Genomic DNA, 27,550 nt, shown 5'->3' with positions numbered 1-27,550 from the left:
AGCTACTGAAGTCTGAAAATAAAGGAAAGGAATTTTTAAGAACTTGCAATTTTGATGAATCATACTGTGCATCTCCCGACTGTAAAGAAGCAAGTTACTTTATGAGGATCTCTTTGCAAATTCAAACCTTTGCTTCTACATTATGTTGCATTTGGTAAGGATGTAAGCTGTACAAATAATTTAAAACATTCTAATTCTCAACATTAGAGACCAAGTATCTTCAGCTTAATAGCTTAGAAGTCTTCATCTTTTGTGTTCTGTACTTGGTATTCTGGAAGGAAGATCTGCAAACCAACTTTTTCTGCAAGGCACATAAATAAGAGTAAAAGAAACACTGCAGAACATTGGACAAAACCAGGACAAAAGAAGCTGAATGTGAATCTCCCCACGTCTCTCTGGATGAAAGAAAAAAAAAAAAAAGAGCATACTAAAAAATGTTCCTCTGTTAAATGAGCAGCATTGAGAAGCAATGAAGGCAGAGGATAAAACAAGGAAGCTGTTAGCTACTCACTGCCCAGCTATCTCTCTAACATCCCAGACATCACAGAATTCATAACTTACTTCTCTTCTACAATTCTCGCTTCTCTCACTGTTACCTGGCTCAAGGCTGAGGAGACACTTTGTATCAGAGACATTTTGAAGCTGAATACCTTATATTCACCAGAACTGCAAGGATGCAACACCAAAAAGCCTTTACTTCAGCGTTTTAATTTATTTATAGCACGTATTTTTCCCCCAGAATTATTCCAGAATTATTATAAAATTGTATTAAATAATGAATGCAGATTTGACAGAACAGTACAATCTTCTGTTTGCAAAAATTAAACATCAAATACTTACTAATGTCACATCCCAGGAGCTTCAATTGCCTCTCTTAAGCTTCCTGAGCCAGAAATAGAATCATAGAATCATTTACCTCCAGCATTAACCTCAGAGTGCCAAGTGCACCTCTAAACCATGTCCCTAAGCACAGCATATATGCATCTCTTAAACACGTCCAGGCTTTTATTTCTCTTTAAGCTTCAGGTTTCTCATCCTAACAATTAATTATTTCTCCTTTTTTTCTTCTGAAAAAAACATAAAGTTTTAATAGCCATAACTTCTTGCAGCAAGAAGTTCCACACCTTGACAGCCCATTGCATCAAGAACAATCTTCTGTTTGTTTAAAGTCCTTCATCTACCCCCCATAATTATTCTACAGCAAGAGACAATGAAAAAATTCATCTACGACATTCTTGATGGACAGATTCTACAATGTTATATCAGTAGTCATGTCTTGTGGAAGTGGAAAAACCTATGCTACCTACACATTCTTATTATGGGAAGCATTCTGTATCTTATTCTTGTTGGTCTTCTTGAAACTCTTTCCTGTTCTTCTATACCCTTTTTGAAATTAAGATTATTCAAGACAAAAGCACTTACAAAAGGATTTTACAATAACATATCAGATGCTTTCTGATTTTTTTTTCAACTATGTATGTAAAAATCCCATCTGTAAGTAAATGGCTGAAACTCTTCATGCTCTGTTTTGTGCGTTCTAAGTAACTGATATTTCTTTCTGTTCCATTCTGTAATTTTCCCCAAATGACCAGCAGCCGGATAACTATGTTCTTTAAAAGCAGGAATAACAATGTCATTTTATAAACTGACAACTTAGAAGAAAATCTCTTACAGAACTAGACTGAAACACAAATGGACTGCTTATAGACATTTTATTTTAACAGTAGAATTACTGTAGTTTGTGTCTGCATAATCTGGAAATAGCCTAATTATATCACCAATTTTGTATTTTCTAAAAGGCTTCTCATTCACACCAACGTTACTATTTTGGTTACTGTCTGAGCTATGGAAAATGCCACTAAAGCTTTTAGTTTTGTAACACAGCAAGATCAGTAGCAATAGGCACTATAAATACCGACTGTAGTCAGAAGAGCTGGGATGGGCAGCTCAGTTCAAACTTGCAAACTTCAATCTCACATTTTCACAGAAAAGTATTACGATGTGTAGCAAAGGTATTAAAAACTTTGTGTCATGCTGAGAGTGGAGGAAGGCAAGTTTTGCATCCTTTTTGCTTGTATTCCATTTTGAATCAACACCCTACTTGCTCCCCAACAAGATCCAAAGAAAAAGAACTAAAATATTTTATCAGCTTCAGACTAAAATAGTTACAAGATACAAATACTGATGGATCATTTTGTTATCTGTATAAAGGACTTAAGTATTAAAGGGTACTAAAAGGACTAAAGGTAGTTTTATCTCTGTTCATCTTCAAGTCTGCCTGACAATTGTTACGCTATGTACTATGCATCTTTTTGCAGAACCTCTCCCTTTTCTCACCTTTAGAGACTCCTGAGTAGTTGTTATAGGTCATTGCTCACTCAGATTTTGACTATAAAGAGATTCATACAAAATCATTCCAAACAGCATGTAAACATGCTTTTGGTAGTTGCACTACAAACAAATATGTACCTCTAAAAAAAAAAAAAAAACCAACAAACCTACCACGATAAAAATGCCTCAGCATATTCCTTTTAATTCCAGCTTAGACTGCTTCCTGCAGAGAGCACATTAAGTAACTACAGAACTCAAAAAACTCATTATAGATGGTCTGTTAGCTTTATCAATTGTTCAGAGTTTTGAAGACCAGATGAATCACATTATTCATACTGAATCAGTAGTTTTGCTTTCTAGCTGAGCCGTTTCACTGTACCAGTGATCTGCTTTTGGGGGTTTCACTTTTGCTTGTGCACTTGTCTCCAAGTCTTAAAATACAATTGTAAGCATTAAACAGGAAATTTCTAATACTGCATGGGAATCAATGTTACAGGTGTGACCACAATAAGTCAATACTGCTTCTGATTTCAAAGTTCTTTCCTAATAAAAAGACATAATTCCTGCCCTTAAATACATATTTGAGTGAAGAATGAACATGAAAGAAAATCAGCATTGAGGAGAAGTCGACCATTAAATATGAATCAAAGTTGCTTTAGAGATGAAAGAAAATACCTATTCAAATCCTCCTTTTATCATATCGGACTCAAGTAATGGGTTTAGCGGATCTATTTTAAAAATAGCTACTATTCTTACATCTATGTAGTTGGATACTATCTTTAAAGACTATGTTTGCCTTTTAAGGTTTTGAGGATATAAATTGAGCTATGCCTCTAATGCAAAAAAAAAAAAAAAAAAAAAAAAAAAAAAAAAAAAAAAAAAAAAAAGCAGCAGCTTGAAAAAAGGTGATCCAGATACCATTAAGGCATTTTTTGCACCTCTCTAGACACACACACCAAAAAAAAAATCCCAAGATTTTTTTATTGTTTGGGAAGTTGACCTAAGAATGTTGTCTGCCTTATTTCCAGTCCCTCTATACCATGGCTCAAACCTTGGCTAACTTAATGTTGAAGCAGGTTGCTCAGGAACATGCCAGCCACATTCTGACTATCCCCAAAGATGCAGATTTCACATCCTGGGCACCTCTCCCAGTATTGATGACTCTCACTGCAAAATTTTTTTTCTTAGCATCCTACTGGAATTTTCCTTGATGCAACTTGTATTTATCATCCTTCACCTACATCAGTTTAAATATTGGCAGCTGTAATTGGTCTTGGACTTGAAATGAAGTAGATAAACAGATTTCTTTTTCTTGCTGGTTCGCATCAACTAACAACTGCCTAACCCAAAGCCTACGCTCTTCTTATTTACCCAGGATAATTTTTGCATCTTAACAAATGCATCCCAAACAAATATTCAAAATTATATCAAAATAGAGAAGTTGTGTATTGTTGACATTCATTGTGACCAGAGTTTCAGTCTCTTCCTCATCTGATGTCAAATCCTTTATTCACATACCACAACATCTGCTATGTAGTTTAGGACAACTTTTAGTTCTCAATAGGGCAGAAATTTGTTTTGTGTTTTCATTCAAGGAATATTACCATTCAAGTGGTAAATTCATGTTCATATCTTAATGCTTCCACTGCTCAAATGAACATATACTTTCTAACAAGATACTAATTCCAATATATTTTGTCACAGTGTGAGTGATTAACAAAATGAGTCATTGTGTAGCTTGAATTACGGGACTTGTAACATCAGCTGTCTAAACTCAGATAAGTATCACTGCTGATGAATCAACAATTATTGTTTCCACTTGTAGTCATAAAACATACTATTTAAGGAAAATTTTTTAGCTACAGCACAGCCTCCAGCATACATGATATTGTCAAAATGGCTAGATAACAGGAAATGAGAACATAGCGCTTGCACTGAAAATGCATGGCATTCTATTGTTCCTTAAGAGAAAAAAATAATTCCACCCTCTACAACACAGGGATCTAATTCCATTAAGTACCTTGGAAAAGAATGCAGCCATAGAAAAACACAAAAGATAAGGATTCAGTAGTATTTCACCACTGTCAGCTTTTCAGTAATCAGTGTTTTCAGATTTACTGCATTTAAACGCTTGCTTGATGCTGCTGATGTTCTCAGGAAGTCAAAGATAACAGAAGTTACATTATTATAAGGTAACTTTTTATAGCAAGAGGTATATCTAAATACATCTACAACTGGAAGGTGCATGACAAAGTTCTTATACTGGAAAGTAACAAGACTGGAAGTAGAAACACTGCAGCTCCAACTTTACAAATATTAACTCAGTTTTCCAAATATGAGTTTTAGCGCTTTTGATCAACATAAGTTAATAATGTACAGAATATCTTCTTGCATTAGAAGAATGTAAACAAAAAAGTAAAAATAATAAATTAAGAATGAAATGTGCCATTATATTAAGTCAAACTGAAGAATTTGTTCATGTTGGCTCTTGATGCCTATTAGAAATCCAACAGCAAATTTATTCCAATACAAAGTTCAGAGAATATTGTTTCTAGACCAAAATGATCATCATATGGAAATATATATTTAAAACTGTTTAATTATTAGGATTTTCGTAGCCAGTTTGTCTGATGCTCTAGTAACTGTAATAAAGCAAAGTAGCTTATTGCGGGGCATTCCTAATTTGTACAGAAAAACAACAGGCTGCCAAACCCGTGAGATATATTCAAGTGAACAAACAAAAGCTTCCAACATGCAATTATCAACAGAGAACTGTTCTGAGCAAGGAATAATATGTGAGGAAATGTATTACACACGTTGATTCAGTATGAATTGTTGTTCCATAGCTTATAACTATAATTTTGAATGTTTTTACAAAGAGGAAGAGCAAAATTTCAATAAATTTACTGGAAATTAATAAATTGAGGTCCAGCATCATTAACCAGGACTGTACAAGTAAAATATAATCAGGATTGATAAGTATCAAAACAAACCAGCTACCTAGTCTTGAGTACAGGATCTGGATTGCTAGATTATAACCCTGAATTTAGAAACAACATACATTGCAATCACCCCATTAAGCAAAGCTGGTGAAAGGTAGGAATAATAATTTGGAATTTGAAGTTATATTTGTTCTCATTATGGCAGAACTTCTTACATCACCACAAGAAAATGCAGTTATTCTTTAACAGTTTTAAACCCATGGTTTTCTTGCTTGTCTCAACTTAGAAGCTCCATAATAGAACCTTTTGATGCAGTATTAGCTCTAATAGCATTTACATTTTATTAGCCTGTTAAAAACTGAGAAGTAAACTTGGAGCTAAACACTAAATTAATTTTGTACCTGGATAACTTTTTGTTCACTATAGGAAAAATTAGTTGGTTCTATGTTTCTGCAGTCTTTACTGTTCATTTCAGAAGCATCCCTAGAAGGAAAACTAATTGTTCCACAACAATATTATTTTCATTCTGGCATTCTTGTTTTGTTTTGCTTCCCTCGTTGCTTAATATGGTTAACCCCAGGGTTGAGGTATTTAGTTCAGAGAAACTTTGGTACAATCAATCATGTTTTGAATGCATGGAAGCAGGCAAAAGAGAAAGCTTCAATTATCACTAGTTAGAAAAACAGTGCTGATGCAGAATTTTATTACCTTTTGTGTAATATTCCCTTGATATTTCAAGTTCATTACAAATGTATTGGAATTGAAGTTGTGCATATTGACATATATCCTGCAGAAGTTAGCCATTTCAAAATGCCACTACACTACAAGCCTTTAAAACTACTTCTGTTAGGTTTTCCAGGAGACAGGTAGAGAGACAGGCATCTGTTCTCTAACCATTAAATGCAAAAACCTGACATTTTCCTAATAGAAAGCTGAAGTTAATAAGTCCATATTTCATAAACAAACCAGTTGGGTTACAGCTGCCAGGAAAACTATAATGCTGAAATAAAAGAGATTTCAACAAATCAGTTCTATATTGAACAGAACAAAGAAAATTCCTGTTGTTCAGTAGCATTTAAAACAAACAAGCAAATTCCCCCAAAACCCATCACACAAGTCCTAAAAATACTAAAATTCAAACCCATCTAAGAAAGTCCAATGGCTAAAGCATTCAGGTGAATTAAAATTGAGTTTCTCACAGCCCAAGAACTGTCCTCAGCATTCAGCTATTCTCCTGCTCACAAACTACCTTTCTAATAAAAAAGAAATTCCATCCCACATATTCAAAATATACATTTTGCAGCATTTGTCTAACTCCTACATATACAGAATGCTACCATGACAACATGAATGCTGAAAGTGAGTGAAGTAGATCATATTCTGCAGTTAGATGCACCGTTCTTACATACAAGTATGAATATTTCAACTTCTTTCTAGTGACAAATTTGCAATCCAGGGGAAAAAAAAGAAATCCAAAAGCATAAGGATGTTCTTTTTATTCCACACCAGACCTAGTTGTTGGCATGCTCACGATGTCACCTACTGAATTTACTACTGCCTCAAAATCTTGTATATTTATGCATCTTATCTCCATTAGCTTGGTCAAAACAACCACAAAATGTAAAACTTCTGGTTTGGACTCTTATGGTCAAGAATTTGTGCTTGCAGATGTAATTTCATTAGAATTGATCCTAATTCCTGATTGCACTCCTAGTGTGAAGCCAAATCATTTCTGGTTAAGAAAGTAAACAAAACCCCAACATGCTAAAGGTATTCATTTTTTCAACTTTCTCTTTTAAGCTTTTCTGATACCAAATGTTAGAGGTAAATATATTTAATAAAGTGAACCATGAATTTTTGCAAGCACAAGTAAACAGCCAGTATATTTGAAAGGACAACCCAGTTAGACCTTGCAAGACATCGGACTGACGGTAACAAAACAAATAAACAACAACAACAACAAAAAAATCACAGTGAAATCTTCCATCTTATATACCTGCTATTTCAAAACATTATAATTATGGATGGCAAAAACTGGTAATAATGGAAGCTAGAATACCATTCTTCATCAGAACCTGGTGACAGCTTTAAGTAGCAACTAAGCATATGAGGAACTTCTCACCTTGGGGTTCCCTAACCAGCTATGCTACATGTCCATTGAAAGGTCATTGTTTATGGGGAAGGAAAAAAACAAAACTGAAAAAACCACACATAAAAACAAAACCAAACCACAGCAAACACACACACCGAAAACATCCACCTTGGAACACAGTTGTCACTTCTTTGGTGTTGTGAATCAGGTTTTCTCGGCTACAGCCATCCAGTTTCTCACATCGCTACACTGATGGCTTTAATCTCATTCCGTCTTCTAATTTGGGTCAACTGAGAGAAGCTAAGTCCCTGTCCAAATTAATTTATAAAGTTAAGGTAGATTAACCTTTTAGGATGAAACTTTAAGTTTGATTTATTGTAGATTGATAAGGAATAATGCTCAGATGAGATGTACATGGCTAATAATTGCATCATTACACCATAAATGTTAACAGCTTCTGATTACAAATTAACTTTCTCCAATGCAATTCGCAAACTGTGTTTAAGAACGTATAATACAGTCACTTAACATTTCTTAGTCTTTGCCATCTTGCTTTGATATTGCAGATTATTTTTTGTGTTGGAGTTCTGGAAAAGATAAGTACCTACTCTGGCTGCTGCTACACAACAGAGATAAGTCTGTTTTTTAGAGACCACAGATATGGAAGGTACCCTAAGGGGATCATTTAGTCCTATCCTTTTTCTTATGGGGAAATTTTTCTGACAGATAATTGTGTAATATTTTAAACGCCAGTGAGAGTGGCTTTGATCTTTTTTTTTTAGGTCCTTATTGCAAATAAAGATTCTCTTGGCTTCACTATATAAAATACTTAGAACTATTTCCAAAGCTCCAAGAAGAGTCACATGTACTCCCACTGGTCCAGTCTTCATTATTCTTTCTTAATTATTCTTAAAAAAAGATCCATCTTAACATATAAGAAATCTGATTGACTATATTAGTTTGAAATTCTAGGACACACCAAGTACTCAAGTTTTCCTACAATCAGTGGGTTCCCATTCTTATTATACTGGTATTCAAAGTAGTGCTGTCATTAGCACACAAGCACTCCAGTTGCCACCCAGCAGAAAATGGCATTGAACAGACTGATTGAACAATGGTGAGCAAAGTAATCAATTACGTATAAATTGCCTCAGTGCCTTGGGATCTCTGGATGAGTAACTCAGTCAGTCAGTAATATGATTAAAATCTGAGCTACAAGGCCATCTGACTATGCTTTAGATCCTTATCAGTGTATCTCCAGATTAACAGTAAGCACTGTATCCGTAATGAGGTCATTTTTCCACAGCATATAGATATTAGAAATCTGACGCAAGACTGCTCCTAGGTATCAAAAAAAGAAAAAAAAAAAAAAAGGCAGTATTTTTTAACTGAAATTCTTTTGATGTGTTTGAGGCTTGCCTCCAAAACAACTGCATACAAGTAAGGGACTGCAGCACCAGATAGCGTATGCTGTCCTTTATAGCGTACCCTAATCCCTGTCAAAAGTAACATATTTGAAGAAACTATACTGTATTAACAGTTGAACTAACTGAACTGAACTAACTTTTTCTTTAAAAAAAAAAAAATCAAAATATATTCTCTTTAGTTAGAGAAAATGCAGCTACACTGGAAAAGTGAACAAAGCATACAAAAACGAATTTAAAAACATAACATCCACTTCTGTGTTATCATCTCACCTTTCGTGTATTCTACACGTTCAGAACTACTAGTTTAGAAAGTCACTTTTTACTTTCTCCCTCTCCTCCTAGTTTAGATCAGCCTATACGCAGTATTCTGAAGCCATAGCTGGTAGTGAAATGGAGCACTGCTGCAACACCTGCCATCGATCCTTAGAATACAGTTTTTCCCCTTGCCACTCCTGATTGCCATTGGTCTGAGCAAAGCTGGACCCTCAGATGTCACGTATTACATTAATTTTTTTTTTCTTGACGCTACTGATGAGACAGGAGAATAAGCTCCATCCTACTCTGATGACACAGTCATTGATAGTCAGTAGCTACCTCGTTTCAGTTACTTGAGTACAATATGGATGTAGTCAAAGAGTTAACAACCATAACACAACACCCTTTGAACTTTATTCCATATGGCTACTCCCACCATAACAGATGGTGTAGCTATTTGTTTTCAGTTTACTCCTGATGTACTGTTTTCTGTCTTCTGTTAAAATGACTGTGGCTAAACAGTAAGAATGACAGCTGCCCATTCCTGTTGTCCTTTCCTTGCAGCTTGCCATCTTTAAGCTCAAGGAGAACACTGCCAAAGAAGGAGATTGCTCATATGCTGCAGATTTTCCCATTGCTGTTTTTCCTCTTTCCCCCTCCTCCACATTGCAGCAGCTTCTCTTGGCTGAATAGACTTGCTGCTATCTAGGAAGAAAAAGTAGGAGACTCCTGAGAGGAGTCAGGGACTTACAACAGGAATAGACCCCAATCCAAGCTGCAGAAGTGATAAGGTGGAAATAAATAAATTAATAGGCTTGAAGACTTTTTGCAGGTTTTTTTTTTTCCCACCAGACACAACTACATGCACATAAGTCTGTATATAACAGACTTCAGTGACCTTTTGTCCTGCCATTCTCCTTCCCTCCATTGCCAAGGACACCTGTGACTTTAATCAGATCAGAAGTTCAATTCCCATTTTTTATAACACTTTTAAAATAAATAAAAATTAAAAAAACCCAAACAGTTAAGTTTGTTATTTGTGGTTTTTGAAACTTAGCATCCACACATATCTAAACTACATACTTGTAACATTACCTGACATAAGTGTTAATTTTACTACACATTTCTATTATGTTTCTGTACATGTGTCTGGCTGAACCGCCATTATCTGAGATTGCCTTTTAAAAGACCTGAATTCTGAGCTCCAGAATATCCAGAAACTGTAACTAAATATAATATGGAGTGCACATGATAAAGGATTTGTTAAACCAGCTCTATAATGAAATAAATGGAAAAAAAATGAAAAAAAAAAAAAATCTGAACATTCTGCTTGCTCCACACAAAGATAAATTAAGATGCTTGTGTTAGAGAAGTTATGACAATTACTCAAGAATTGATTTGTAATCATTTAACTGTGCAGCTATTATGTGTTTTAAACATCTCCATCACCAAAATATCAATGCCCATGCCATAAGCATGGGATAAAAGTGAAAGGTTCTTATGCAGCATCTTCATAAAATCCCCAGTGGAAAGACCCAAACTATGGTATATTTTATCTTATATGCCAGTATAAAAACATCAAAAAACCACATAGATGTGTGACTAGAGTTATACCACTTGCATTTCATAACTTCAGACAAAGTTATGGTTTTCCAGATAATTTAGTTCTAGCTAGATTATGTGCCTCAGGAAAGGCTTTATGTGATTTCCATCTCTTCCTGACTCCTCCTCCATAAAGATGAGGTTCATATTTAATTCAAGCCACTCTCAGTCACTTCCTTCTCTGCCTTAGAAATGACATTCTGGCTGCCAAATATCACAGTAACATGGCAGTGAGCAAGAGCTGTGATCAATTTTCAAGTTGTACTTGGAATATGGATACAGGCATATTTCATACACATTACAAAACAGGGAGGTCTTCAGTGAATTTTCACTATGATTTATTTTATAAAGCAGAGATGAGCCGACAGAGTGGGGCAAAAACCCCCAATCATTTATATAAGATAATGACAACAACGTGCATTAATTTACAATGTAAAAAGACATACTTTGGGATTATGTTAGCCACTGTTCCATTAAGTCATTAGCTTTCATTTTTTAGTAAAAATCCCCCAAATGCCAACATCAACATGAAATAAGAATTATGTACTGCTAAATTTTAAAACAATCTCCCTAATGTAGAAAAATCAATTCTGCAGGCAAGGTGAAATTTGTGCAAATGCTTATTTGGCAAGAAATAACCATTATTCAGTCTTTTTAATATATCTCGGGAGAACTTAAATTTATATATAATCTACTTACTTGAATTCCTGTAACTTAGACCACAGACAAATGACTTCTGTAGCACTGTGCTCTACACAGGTTGATGGTACCTACCTAGTAGTCAGAGCATATTTCCTCCCTGGGAAGTAGCAGCAAGGGCTCACCCTCATAGATCCCAAGATATTGCACAGATGCTCCACCAAAGCTCTTTACCAAATATTGCATTATACATGTGATAGCAGTGTGAGCATTTCTTTCACTGTTTTTAAAGTCACAATTACTGCGGCTTCACTGCGAAACCCAAGTTCCAAAGACAATTTTTCCTCAACTGTAACCTGTGCTCCGCTTTGTTCCCAGTCCTAATATCAGCCTCCTCAAAGAGTATTAAAGTATGTTGTGACTACATATAAGAACTTTCAACACCAATTTGGACCTAAAACATTCATTTTGCCTAAAAAATTTCTGTGCAGATGACAGCATTTTTTTTTCTTTTAGACCTTACTTAAACATTTCAAGGACATAGGTGACTTATTTTGGTAGACAATCCATCTGGCAATTGTGCTTTTACAAATCTTAAATCTTCCCTTATCATCATTTGATACTTTGTACTAATGTTCATGGTGTATGAATTCTTTATGCTTCAAATGAATTGTGGTTACTCTGTAAGTTGATCACTAGAATTTCACAATATCCGAGCAAGGCATTTTTTCCACTCAAGACTTCCATTTCACCCTAAGGTAGGAAAAATAAACAAAAAAGTTCATGCTATTCTAGACGGTCAAGGTTGAATCCTCTATTTCTGTACTACATCAATATGTCACATAAATGTCATCCAATTTTTGAGTCTGTACTGGCCTCTACATTTGCAACAGCAAATACGAAATACTAACCATTCAGCACATATAGAGGATACTAATCCAGCTGGATGTAAAAACATTTGTAATTTTTGCAGAGGCTGAAGGAAGAACAGGTATGTTGAAGTAGATCCATCCTTCTCAGAATTATTTCAGTTACTTATTATATGCAATGCATACTGTCACTGGGAAGGTTATGTTTCCTTGGCAACTATCAAACACATTGTTAATGTCCCTGAAGAATTTCTAGTCAATAATTATTTCAGTTCTTAAAGCTAATTTTTAAACTAACTTTTTGGTTAGTTTAATCCTTCCTGCAGTTTGTGCATTTAATTGATTATTGTCTGGTAGCTGAACACTTTCATGAAGGAAACATTTTAACCTATACCTTAGTTGTCTTAAGACACAAATAAAAAAACTTGCAATTGGCATAAGTATAATTGAAAGACAGTTGAAAAAAAAATAACAGAAAAATATATTCCAAGTCAGAAGACTATAAGGAGGATTAAATAAGACATTGATGATAGTAATATGGATTACTGATGTATTTCATTGTTTTAGAAAACCACAATCAACTTTTATCTGGAGCAGAATTGACTTTTTTTTTAATCTCTCATTTTCATTAATTATTTACATTGATATGTAAAAACTGATAAAAGGTCCCTAAAAAATTGGGCTACAAGTAGGGTGTGCTACTGGCCGAAGTGTTAGTTTATATGTTTACTTCAGACTTCTCTATTTATTATGTTACCACGAAACAAAAAGTACCTATAAATGTAAATAATCATGCAGAAGATCTGTTGGGATATTATAATACTTAAAAAAAATAAATAAAAGTAAACTGCAAAGCAGACAACTTTATTAGTATTTGTGTGCTGTAAGAAGTTACCCACTGAGTGTTAGTGGTCTTCTGGACACTTAAGGGACTGCAGAGCTACAGCACTAGCAAAAGTCATTCTGCTGGAGCATCAGAGCTTGTACATTTGAGGATTTAAACAGCTAAGTAAAATTTAAAGCGAAGCCAAACTAGATAACACATGCATTGTAAGTAGTTACTGTGAAAATATTGTTATTGTTGCAGCAAGTCGGATCTGAGAGAGGTAGTATAGAGAAGTGAGATCAGAACCATCTTTCATGTAAAACATTTTATTTTACAAATGTCTTACAACAGTAAGTAAAGGTAGGATAAGTAGCAGAACAGAAAAAGAAAAAGAATGAAAACACAAACTGCAGCAGGAAAAGGTGAAGAGATTACAGATGATACAAAATAGCTTGTATTAAGTGTCCACCAGTGCCATCACTTTGAAACACAATAGCTTCCCATTTTGAAGCGGGTAGTAACGGTCAGCATGGGGGAGTTGCTTTTCCTCCTCCAGATCTAAATGTTCTTATTGTTTTAGTAAATAACTGGACCATTTTTACTACGTCTCATGGCTTTTGCCTCTACATGCTGCTTACCTTGGACAGCACAGACAGCAACTGCCTTGCTTCCTTTCTAATGATAGAGATTAAAGGGCCCGTGTACACTAGTACTTCACACTGAGCACTATGAATCTTCCTCAGTGGTCAGCATCTTCAGAACCTTGACCACAATTTGCTGATTCAAGGTTCTCCTGCCACCATCTATATCCCAGTGGCCTTGAGCACTGCTGACATCTCTGTATATGCTTATCTCTTCAGTTAAGGCTGCTATACCTCAATTTGTGTCACACCTCATCAGTTACCAGTTTCCTTTCTTCAGCATCTTTGCAAGGCTGTTATCCAGATAAAAGATCTCATTGCTTAACTTTTCTGCTTACTTAAGGGTTAATTTTGCAAGTATTCACCTTTGCAACGTCGCCTACCTTGCCACAGATATAGTGATATCCACAGCTCTTCATCAGTACCTCCACAACATTATTACAGCAAACTGCCTTCAATATAACCTCCAAAGAAGCCTGCAGACCAAAGCTGACACTGCTCTGCTCTCATCTCATCTTTTATGTTTTCATATCAGTGCACAGCAAGTTGTACTAAGATCTTTGCATGTGTAATTACGCATTTCTAGAAGATAATTTGATCTGAGAGAAAAGTAATTTTCTTTCTTTATAATAAGAAATTTCAAAAAAAGTATCCATTCTAGGACTCTATTAGATCATGCTAACAGGAAAAAAAAAAAAAAAGTTCTTCATTGTCCCCAGCATAAGTTTCAGTGCTCAGTGAGAAACAAAATGACTCATAGAACATTACACAAAGTTGGGAACTAATAATAAAGATGACAACAATTATACATTTTGATTTCTACTAACTCAACATGAAGATGAACTACAAGGAAAATATAAATAAAATATGAATAAAATATAAAATATAAAGAAAATATATATCCTTGTATGTAGGTTAAAGTCAGTACCTGGAAAAAGACATGTATTTACAAAGATCTTAATATTTTCTACTGACAAGTGGCAGGTATAGCAGAAGAAAAGTGTACAATAATATTTTAAACACTTGCTATGACAACAAGAAAATTTAGTAAGGAGTACCAAAAAGTAGATCTCTTCAATAAATGCAAGACACTCAAATCCCCTACACATTACACTATGAAGGTCTTCACTAGATCTATATGAGTTGCTCTTATGCTAGTGTCTAATGTAACAAATCACATTTAAAATGATTAATGTATTACTTTCCTCAGTACTTTGTGATGTGAAAATATTTAAAATATCCTAATATTCAACTCAGTGGTTCTGTTGTCACACATCTTTCTTTTGTTCCTCAGTGGTGGCACTTCAGTCTGGGTTGGTGGTGGGTTGGTTTAGTTGTTTGGGGTGTGTTTGGTTGGTGTTTATTTTGTTTTTTTGTTGGAATTGATTGTTTGTTTGTTTTTTAATTTGGAACTACAGGGTTCACTTGGACAGAGGATTGGCTTTTTTTTTTTATTAGAGTAATTTGTGATAACTAAAACCACTAGAAGGCAGTCAAGTTATTTTCTTCAGAGCTGGTATTTTTTTCCTCTCAACTAAAGCTTTGCTGTTGAAGAATCTCAGCCAAAATATAGTTTATGGGAAAAGGAAGTAAATTGGTTCTGTAAGCTATAAAGGTCAAAACACTTCTGCGAAATATTCCCTTTGGAAAGCTTGGAAACAAGCTTTTGCTCCAAAATTTTATGACAGATGGTAAAGCAAGAAGACATATGCTTTTTAGTATTGCCTAAATAAAAATGACTGATCTGACTTATTAACACTGATTCTCTCAAGACAAAAACCAAGAGTTTCCACTAATTTTACGCAGTCCTTATTATACACAGCAATATCTGCTTTTAGATGAGCCATATTTATCCTGAACATCTGTGTTTGCAGGATCAGTTAAAGGATTTGGAAACTAGGCTTCCAGATTTATTAGCTTACATGGAAACTATTTTTTTAGTCTATTGAGAATGATTAACTGAAGCTTTTAAGGCTACAGAAATAAAAACAAGCAGTAAGGTCTGATAAAAGTCATGCTTATAATTATCTGATTCAAAACCAGGGAAGTTCAGTTACTTATATTTTGAAAAAAAATACTTTAGAGTTTACTTTTCCAGATACTTTCAGATTTCAAAACCAGAGAAGAGACTATAATATATTCTGATAATAGAATAGTAAATTAATTGTAGTAAATAAAATCCAAAAAGACTAAAAAAAGGTAATACAGAAATGTACAAACAGAAGCCTAGTAAAAAGATGTACAGTAAAAATTCATATGGCTTCCAGAACAGATTACAAGAAAGCATAATAGAAACAAATGAGAAAATCTACTATTAACTGGAAATCCTTTAAGAATTCAGTTCTATTAAATCCCACTCAGATTCTGTAAAATAAATCTAGAATAGCTACATCTTTCCATTAATGTAGTAATCCTCCTTGTTCTCAATCAGGGGTGTCAAACTCACTTTTCACTGGGGGCCACATCAGCTTCGCAGTTGCCTTCAAAGGGCCAAATGTAATTTTAAGACTGTAATTACTCTTACATTTATACAGTCCCAAAACTACATTCGGCCCTTTGAAGGCAATTGCGAGGCTGATGTGGCCCCCAGTGAAAATGAGTTTAACAGCCCTGTTCTAGGTAGAAATTGCAGACTAGCACTAGAGAAGGAGATTTCTACCAACATGTCAATGAAGTTAATTTATGGTATCAATTTTCACTCGTGGACACAAGAACAGTTGAGTGGCGTGGGCAAGCTGGCTACGCTCAACATTCTATCTATAGAGATGTACAATTGCAAGAGTATTGACCTAGAAGGTAAAAAGATGTTCATGTACTTAATTTGTATCCAATCTTTTCTTCTGCAATCAGCTTAACTCTCTGCTTAGTACAGGCCAGACTTGAAAGAATCCTGAGAAAAGGCACCAGGCAAACATGTTTTATCCAATACTTGCAAGCTCTTTGTCAACATTCAGAGAGAAAACTAAAATTCTGTGCATATAAAGGCTGCTTGGCTTAAAGTATATAGTAAACAGGAACTGGAATGTTATTAATAGCTTCAAAAATAGAAGCTGTTAGACAGTTCTGCTATTTGTGTTCCTCATACAGACCTGCCTCACTTGCTCACTATTACACATAATGACTAATACAGTATACTTCTGTATGTGTTTAAGCACCTAACTTCTTTTTTCCCCCCACAGGGAGCTTTTCTATTTGTTTAACATAATCCAGGTACGTTAACACTGAGATGCTTTCCCAATCATGAAGCAGCACAACAAAGACTTACAAACTCATTCAATAAACAAACATTTTAGTACTGACAGATGAATCATCTTTCACTGGTCATAAAACAAGTTTAATGCAAGTACTGTGAGATAGATCTCTTAGATGAGAAGTTTGGTTCGCATGACCTAGACCCTAGAGCTCATATCACCATTGCATTAGGACTCCCAGGCAACCAATGCCTCAAGTACAGCTGTTTTCCCCTTTGCTTTCCACCAGCACACCACACAACAAGAACTTCAGTTATTTAAAAGAAAAAAAAAAAAAAAAAAAAAAAAGAAGAACTAGAACAAGAAAGTTGTAGATAGAAGCCTATAATTACTAGATCACAGTCAAAGTGCAAGGCTTTGGGGACTCCCTCCCCTCTATCCATAGGGAGATAGAAGGGCATGTTGTTTCCTCCAGCCCAGAAAACCTCAACGGCTGAAAAAACATTCCACATAGTGCTTTTTAATCCCTCTTTCCTGTTAGACCTGTGTCCCACTGCGCTGCACATCCCCATCCGAACTCCCCATTGACCAGCTTGTCCTAGTCTCCTTGCCAGAACGACATGCAAACTTTGTTCAGTTTATCTTAAACAAGGTGCAATCTCCCTCTCCTTATCAGCAGACTCAGTCATGGCCTAGAGCACACACACAACACAAGGTAAACCAGAAGCTTTCATCCTTGTTAAACTACAACAGTTCTTGGAAAGATTACAGGTGACCACAAACAAGTTCAGCAGCTTCACCACAGAAGTTCCAATATTGATCATCTCTTCCAGCTACTTATAAAGTAATAAAACCTGCTCTCAAAGGATGAGCACTGTGCTGAACTACACACAGCAAGACCTCTTATAACAGTTCAGCAGCAACTTTCCCGTGTTACTTCTAGGTATCCCTTACTTCTTCCTGAGTAATTTCCTGCCCTCTACATGCTAGCAGAGATCAAGTATTAAATTAAAATCAATATTTCCACTGTTTCTCTGCTTTCCTTAGAGAGAGTGTCAAGCCTCACAGCACAAGCCACATGCAATGCTCTGATAATTTTGCACTTTGGCAGCCAGTAGAACTTTGTGCACAGCTTAATGTTAAATGAGATTAATAATGTATGAGATTGTCATTTGTTGGTACCAGAAAGAGATTAAGCCATGTAAGAAAAGAGGGGAGAAACAAATTTACCACCCTCAAAAGTTAAAAGGCATGTTTACCTGACCAAAAGTTAAACTGGCAAATGTATTTATGACTGCAGGCTACCCCGAAACTACCATTAATTAGTTCAAAAATTCTATCCAGAGAGCAGCCTTATTGTTGCATCCATTGCCTGGGCCATAAGAAGCCCGGAAGAATCAACAGAAGTTAAGGAAATATAGATATAGTTTTCACACTTCACAGGAAGAAGGGAGTAACTATTTTGCAGTTTATTGCTAAAAGTAGCAAAGTTAAGATTCCACCTTTGATGTATTGAGGTTGGATGAAAAACAAAGATACAGAAAAACCATTAGAACTGGATGTATGACACCAAACGTGCCCAAACAGAACAATTTATACTTGGGAAGAGAAAGGGATACTAGACAATGGTTTAATCTTAAAAATAGTAAAGGAACTGAAGTTTTTAGCAGGAATTATCAATTGCACAGCAGATGATCCCTCAACTTAATAGCTTTACAGTACCAAAGATTAGATCACCCTTAAATGAAGTCAATATTTGGGGAATGTTGAATATTGGACAGGAGAAGTCAAAGTACCCTGTAATGTTCTCATTTTCTAACAACATTCAGCACAAACACCAAAATCTCCCTGAACACCATATTTTGAAGACAGACTGTAACAGAGATTTCTCAAGCATGACTGAGAAGTTAAGCCAATTGAAGAACCTTTGCTGAACTCTCATCACAGAACAAAATAAGACTTTGAACAAAGACATTTTCTAACCATAATAGGAAATAAAATAAAAGCTCCTCTCCAGAATGGAATTGTTGGTTCACCACCAGCCACTGAGTACCCTACTACTTCAGAGGAAAAGAATGGATGATTTTTCTCTTCGACTCTTCATGAAAACTGGTTTTCATAAGTATTACAGTGCTACTATATAGAGCTGAGTTTCCTGTTTGTTTAGTTTTTACTTTATCTAATACATCTACACAACAAACGAATTAATTCATCTTGTTTTTTTCCAAACACCAAATATTGCAGCCCACTGTGTTTTCATCACAATAAACATTATGTCCTTCTTTGCTGAAGCCTCATAAAGCTCCATGAAAGCAAACATGACTTGCAGACCTCATACAATTACCTTAGAGACTTTTAGTGCAATACTGGCCACCCGCTGTTAGATACCATCTACCACAGAGAATTCAGCATCTGAGTTTTGGGATTTACCATTGTGCATGCTCATTTATACAAAAGCACCCAACCAATATCGGTATATGTTTCTCAAATCACCCCATTAACCACAAAAGTGAGAAACTAGAGCCAAGCCAAGAGAAAGAAAAGGATAATGATAGAACAAAAGGATAAAAAGAAAATATTGAGGAAAACTGAGACAAAATACTGTGATTTAACTCACATCATAGTGTGATATCTGAAGTATGTAATTCTTAAGAACAACTTAGGCTAGAAAGGCAGATGAGGCTGCTGGTCTTTTAATTGTAACATGCCAAGACAGCTCTTTAATCTTTCAGCCTATCTATAGTAACATTCTGCAGTTCTACAGAGCTATTATTTTTTACTTTTCTTTCACTGTTCTTCCCATACTATCTGATGCTAATGTATAAATGGAGTAATAGACTTTCAGCAAAAATCAAATTCTCCAGTTATTCTTATTCCAGTGCCTACCCTTTCTGAAAAATCTCAGTAAGGCTTGTTAGCGAAGGGTCAAACACTTTTTGCACCATCATGACTCCTATCCCTACAGTCCTCCAATGATGAGACGAAAGCATAAAGATTACTTCCATTTTATCTTCACACATGCTAGCTGTAGTTGAGAAGAAAAATAGTTAAATTACCTCATACTACCAAATATGCTTGTGCAACAACTCATTCACTTCCAATAACTGATCTGGCAAATACATTTCCCATTTGCAGACCCTTCCCTGAGAAAGAACGTTAACACAATTCCAACTCAAGTCCACGTGGTCTTCAGTTCCTGTACATTGTTTCAGCATTCTTTAGTATTAAATTCTGAACATTTCCGTGAAAACCCATGAGACCCCCAATCCCACACAACTTCAGCAGATTATATTCAGACTGAAGATGGGCTTGTCAGCACCAAGCAGGAGACTTAGAGTCTCAAGAACTGAAGGATAGTAAAGTTGTAAAGTTGTAAAATTTTGGTAGACATTAGAATTACATTATCAATACAAATTTAAAAATTAAATGAACTCATATTTTCCAGAATATAGTCCACTGCATAGCAGACTCATTAATATTTTAAGAAGGCCTCTGAAGTTTTATATATACTCAAGAAGCACCTTTAACAATTAAAGTTTCTAGAGTTAACTTGCAGAGCAGCTCAAGTGTTATTAGCAATATTTTAAAAGGACATTTAGTTTTTATGCAAAAAAAAAAAAAAAGCACACAACATCCTTTACACATTTCAAGCTCAGTTTTGGCATTCTCACTGACACCTTCCTCATAGGCATATCTAATGTTTATTTGCAGCTACGCTAATCTGAAAAGAACCTCAATAAAAAAATAATTTCTCCACCGTTAAGGAGGACTATTAACAATCAACTTTTTTGCAACTGGAAGACATTTGCTCTTATTTTGACTATTGCTAATAGTGCCAGGCCAAACTTCATTTTGGATATGGTAATTTCACTTTTTACTGGAAAACTATAAAGACAAGTTCAGCATTATTTTGGAAAGTACAGGGACTCTGTATAATTAGACCTTACAGAGAGTCATACCATCTAGTACAGCAACAGGAAAAATAGTAGCATTCATCCACTTTTAATCTCAAAGAGGAATTCTCAAGAATGGTTAAAAAGGCACTTGATCAGAGTCCCAGGAGCATCCCTGTATGGATAGAGCATAAAGTAGAAGTAGCAATTCTAGCTTCCTTATAAAAGTGTAATAGGTATTTTAGATGCAAGTTTTCCCAACAATTGCCTCTAAATGAAACTATTAAACTTTCAACAAGAAAAGCTATCCCTACCCTTATGACAAGTATTTTAGCAATACCTCATCACATTGAGTGCAATGGGGATGCAAGGCTTCAGGGACTGAGAGAAAACCTCCAAGGACTGAGAGAAAACAAAGGCATTAAAAATGTCTTACAATAATGAACTAAATCTATTCTGTAAGTTTTGGCAGAAGATCTAGAGATAATTCAAGCTGAGATGTTCCCTTCTGCATTAGAAATATAAATGCAATTAGATCATCTAAATTACCTTTAACATTTATTCACAAAATAGTTTTTACTAACATTTGTTTACCTAAACCTTCAGCTAGTTATTTCAAGCATACAGTTTGAAGCCTAATTATTTTGCACATTTATGGTAGCTGATCACACTTGATCACAAATATTTGAACACCACCATCACCCCATTGGCAAGACAAAAAAGTTCTTACCTCAGAAGTACCAGACAATTAAAAAGGACAACTTTGAAATCCAGTCACAGAGGCACACATGCACAAACATGCACTCATCAGCAATATATCCTCATACAGTTAATTCTAAATCATTATGTCTTCCTCTATAAAAAGTTGCAGTGTAAGGCTGTTACTGTATCAAGCAACCATATAAATACAGAAAACAAAGACTGGCTCCAAATTGCTCAACAGTAAATGATCACAAAGATATTTTGTCTTCTGATGTCTTCCTTCTCCTATAAAGACCTTTATTCAAACTGAAAACAAAAACAGGTCTTGATATTTTGTAACAAGTGCATTTTAATAAATTTTAGTAACCAAATCTGTTAGAAGCAAAATGTATCCTTATCTACTAAATTACAGAGCTCTTGACACATGATTTTAGACTCAGAATTGTGGGGAAAAAAACTAAAATTCCATTAAGCAAGTCACTTTAAAGCAGTCACCACCATAATTTTCAAACTCAAACTATGTCGTACCACCAATAATGTAATACTATGCCTTATTCTTCTTTGCCTCAGTAGTGACACACACACACACACAAATCACTTAAAATATATTCCTAACAGCCAATGTTTTTTCAGGTTGGAATGTACTTAGAATGTCTATTCATTACTGCCTTATTTCCACAAATATTCTTCACACACCTTGCTAACTTTGTCCTCATTTCCATCTTCCTTACTGATGGTACAGCTGGGAACCAATGCATATTCTGCCATCCAGATGATGACAGAATTACTTCTTCAAAAATAAACAAAAGAGCCTTCTAAGGCTGTTACTTTTACTGGTTCTTATTTCAAGGAGAGTAAAGAGAAAATACGAAAGCAAAGAAAACTCACTATGAAGTGGTGAGAGCTATAGTATTAACAATTACTGAGTAGAAAGTAAGTACAGACAGGATATTTAAAGATATGTATCCATACAAGAAGTATTTCTTAAAATATTAACTTTTTTTATTAAGCAGATGGAAAAAGGAGGGGAATATGTTTCCTTTATTCCTCTGCATGGCCTTAAAGCTCAAGCTCAAATGGTAATCTATGTGGTGAAACACTGCAGAGAATCTAAAACATATCCAGAACACGAGGATTTATAATCAAGTAATTATTTTGTAAAAACAGTTAGATAAAACAATTTATCTTCAGTTCATCAGCTGATAATCCTTGTGTCTCCCAGGCTAGCTTTCTTAAAGAGAAAATTTGCTACAATTCCCTGTTGAGAAACTAATCCATATCCAATAAACACCAACTCTTTGTATGGAATTAAATCATCAAGCACACAATTTTTCAGAGTTCATGTTCTAACTATGCAGATGATTTGTTTGTTTCTTTCAAGAGTATGCCTATATATATTCAGTATGATGCAATTAATGTTTCTTACCTAATGCTTATTTACACCCTGGAAACTGTTTAAGTTATTCCATTCTTCCTTCTTTTTGATCTCTGTATCAGCAATTAACACTGAACTGCAGTATCACCTTTCGGGACCATAATCTGTTTCCAAGGATACCAGGGATATAATTATGATTTTATTGTAGACTAACTGAAAGACTTCTCTTTGTTGAGGGTGCAATTCAGACTCATCGAGTGTTAATGACACCTACACACTTCAAGATATTGTGGAGCACTATGAAAATTATATACCAACACTCCTGTGACTCAAATTCTGTGTCTATTATATGGACAGGGAAACTATATCACAAAGGCTCTGAATTACTTGTTGAAGGTCAAAACTTTCACTGGAAATGAAATTCAAGTATCACCCTACTTGTGGTTCTAAAGAGGCAGCAATGTGCATATTTGCATGGCCAAAGACACACTTTCACTGTAAAAATCTTACTTTATGCAAGTTAAGCCACACAATCGTGAAAGCTTCCTGTATTTCTCAATGTTATCTACTTACTCTTGTATCTGACAAGGCAGGAATACCACTCTAACACAAGTTTTGTCATTCCTCATCAGCATGGTGCAGCTGTTGCCTTGCTTGCCAGAACTGGCAGCCCTCAGGAGGAAACACCATTTCATTAGCTTAGGTTACAATCGAAAAAGCACAGAATTCGAAAGAAAACTAAGCCTATGTACCAATAATTAAATATCAGTCAGAGGCTATACGGTCCATGGGTTCTACACTGGATATAAGTCTTCCTTGCAAAAATAAAGTACTTCATTGCATGCTTTTTGTAACATATTGCAGATACTTAGCATTAGTGATACTACTAGACATGAAGTGGCTTAAAATATTAGTGTACTTACCCTTTCCCAAAACTGACTGATGTAATTTTAGTCACTTTACAACATAAAGCTGTTTTGTGATGCAGGTAAGAGATTTAATTCTTTGTGTGTTAAGAGACTGCAATGACAATCCTCTTACCTCAGTTCTAAGAATAGGTTGATCTTTTTAAAATATTTTTGTTGCTTCTTTCACCACATGAAAAAAATTTCCTCTCTGTGAGTCGGCCAGTAGAGGGAAGCATCACATTCCCAAACCTAGCACAGCACAATGTTACTGCAATGCACTGCCACAGGTTTGAGCATTTTATGATTCAGCTCATAAAAAGTACTTGCCGAATTAAACTTTTTAAAGCTATGGATTACTTGTACAGGACAGCAGAGATGCTGAAACTACCAAAGCAAGCTGCAGTTCTCTCATCAGATGATGTTTGCTGTTAGAGCCTGTTGAAGGGCTGCCTCATGAGGAAGGGCATACATAAGACAATATTCTATGAGGGGGAGTTTAATTTTGGCACAAATATTTTATTTGAGCTCAGAGTTTGGTTTGCATTTTGTTGTTGTTGTTTGTTTGTTTGTTTTTAATGTTATAAAACTCAGTTCTCCCCTGATCACAGTGGCAGTTCGAAACACTCGGTGAAGCAAATCCGTAACTATTTCATGCTTTCCTGTCTCCATCTTAATTATGCTTCCAATTTATGAAAAAGTAAACAAAAAAAAACTACTACTGTAAACAGCTTATTGACTGTTCAATAGCAACTACAATCTTAATATAAGCAGAACCAGTTGAGAAATATATTTGATCAGGAATATTCATTTCAGCTTTTTGTTGTCTGCCTTAACTTACCACCAGAAGCTGCTAAGTAGTTTGAAGGTAAAGTCCTTCTGTCTCCTGGACTTAACATAGTAGTTTGGGATATTTGCCTTCCTGTGCTTTAGCTCAGCTAAATAGAGTTAAACCGAGCCAACTACCTTTATGTGACTTCATTACATTTTGGGGATTTTGCTTTCCTTCACCCAAAATTTAAAACAAGGTCATTAAAAAAAAAAAAAAAATAAAAACAAAAACAAAAATTGTATTTCGGTACAGAAAAATTGTTAAGCTTAAATAGGTACAGAAAAGCTGCATAAGGGCTGTGCAATACTATTTCACATATTGCAAAGCTCTTATCACAGGCTGATATAAAAGCAAACACAATAGTTGTTTCGGCAGACTTAAGAGGCATTCACTCAACAACAGGAAAACCATGAGATTCTCTGCAAAGCAACAGAATTAGAAAGAAAGGAAAAAAGCACATTGGCAGCTGAGCAAGTGTTGGTCTTTCAAGGCTATTATCACAACCTTCAACAAGCACTGCATTTTGCAGCAAATGAGTGACTTAGTTTGACCTAAAATCCTTCCCATATTGAACACTACCATGCCATAAAACTAACATACTTCTAAAAAGCAAAAATATTCAAGAGCAGAAGTCTAATTGAGACTAATGTCATAATTTTAAAATCAAATCTGATTTTCTTCTCAAAGTTTTAATTTTTCCCAGAAACCACAGAAAGACTATAATTTGATGTCTAGCTATTATATGTAGCACTATGAGGGGGAAAAAAGAAGAACCAAACCAGAATTCAGCATTAAAACCCCTCTTGTAATTCATTGCAACTTCAAATTTACTTTGTATTAATTCCTCTAATTAATGTCAGTACTCTCTGCAGTGACTTGTTTGGGAACACCAGAAAAAATAGCACCAACTTTAACAATAACCTTTCTTCTCTTCAACCTACTCCCCTACTAGTTTCCTTTGCTTTTTCCTTCAAATAAAACAGTGCCTGCACAATCTTCTACTGGCAATAGAATAAACGCTTATGTACCCTCTTTTTTCAGGGCTTAAAATCAGCAATTGGAGACAGTTATCTCCCGTTTGTTCTAACCTCATTTCTAACCAACTTCACATATCTGACAGGTGAACCTTTATTACTTCTTTATTGCTCTGCTAATAGACAGTATACAAACAGTATTTTTAGGGGTCATACGGCCAATAACTTGCTGCAAACCTTCAATAACGAACAAGATCTAGATAAATTAATCACATTTCAGTGACTCCAAATGTAATTCTGCCTCAGGTTGTGATGACAGGCATTCCCTGCTGAGCATGACCACTCAAGCTAGAATTGTTTCTCATATACATGGAAGCTTAAATGGTCATTAAATGCTCTTTATATTTTTTGAGATCTAGAAATGCTTTGTCCCAACCATTTCTCCTCCAACAGTTGTTGTTGACAATCCACAGCCATTTGTTAGCTTACATCAGACAGAAACAAAAACTAGGCTTAAATTAATAAAAACCCAAGCCTTCAATATTAAAAATGTATTAGTAGTTCACAAAATTGTACATCTGAGTCCATTTCAGAAGTATTCTTCAGAACACTTTCAATAACAGAACTTAAAAATGGCAGTAAGTCAGAGAAAGCACTGAGTCATGAGCGATTTAGTCCTTCCTAGTTCTTTCTGGAGCTGCTCAAACAAGTTACCGGACTCTTCCCCACCCTATCTATCAGTATATTTATCAAATAAGGATTGCTGTTGTGCTCAGTCACAGACAACTAGTTCAGCATAGCGATGCCTTAAACTTTTCAGTCTGTAAAGCAAGCACTTATATTTTCAGGCAGGCTTAATGATTTTAGATAAGAGCTAAACAGTATTTCTCATTATGATGTTGCCTTGGTAACTTTATATGAACTTGATTTTTTAAATTGAGAATAGAGAGGCAAGTTTACTAAGGAGGAAAAGAAAATAAAAGACAAATAAAATCATTCCTTCTAACATGGAATTTGGCTGGCAATCTTTAGCCTCCCATCGACCAGGAGCATCCAACTAATGTGTATGAAAACGCATCTATTCTCAGCTGCTTAGCAATTCATTTGCTAGCTTTAGTGGAATGTACAAGATCAGCTCTGGTTCAACTTTCCTTCATTTTATTGTCACTACTTGAATTTTAAACAAGGCTAGCATCCCATCCCATGCAAACTGCTTGGTTTTTAACAGCAGTTTTCCCAAGAGTTTTAATTTGCTATATGTTCTGTCTAATTCCCAAGGAAGAAAAGCTGTATTTCAAAAACCATAGTGAATATACAAATCTGAGGACATTATATTCCCCAGTGATCGCATGTAATCTATTAACAAGTTTACTTACTAGTGTATCAATGATACCAATACCTGCACCCCAAGCCTTCTAGCATTGTAAGCTCAATAGTCCATAATCACTTCCAATGCATCACTAGGACTGACATCCTTGAAACTACGTCTTTCAGGATTACATTCAGCTCCTATGTCATTAGCAAAAATATGAAGAAGAGTTATAAGAATTTGGACAATAGCAAACAGATATTTTTGCTGATACCTAGGGTAAGAGTAACTCCACACCAATGTATCTCATCGCACTCCATAAAGAAACCAGGATTTGTCAAATGAGATGTTTAAATTACTTGGCTTCAGTTAATTTCTTGTTTTATTCTTTTCACAATAATTAGATGAAGAAATTATGTAGCACAAGTACATCTTACTCTCCACCCTACCACCCTATATGTGACTATGTCACAGGAAAAAGGCTTTGTATATTAGCTCTGTTAATAAGAGTATATTCAAGTACAGTGCAATGAAAACAGTAAGTCAAATTCAGTAAAATATCTGTGGATGGTTTTCTTTTATGTGGAAGTATTGCTTTCCAACGACGACTGAGTCATACCTTAGAAGAATAATGGAGACACAAATCTTAGATACCCAAGTACAATAACTGAAAGCGTAAGCCCTCAACGTGCCACCCTTTCTGAAAGGGAAACAAAGTGAAGTCCTCTTTTCTGGACAAAATGCA

Source organism: Streptopelia decaocto (genome assembly GCF_964273445.1).
Source record: "Streptopelia decaocto genome assembly, chromosome: 10".
NCBI classification, from domain to species: domain Eukaryota; kingdom Metazoa; phylum Chordata; class Aves; order Columbiformes; family Columbidae; genus Streptopelia; species Streptopelia decaocto.
This window is presented reverse-complemented; position numbering follows the sequence as displayed.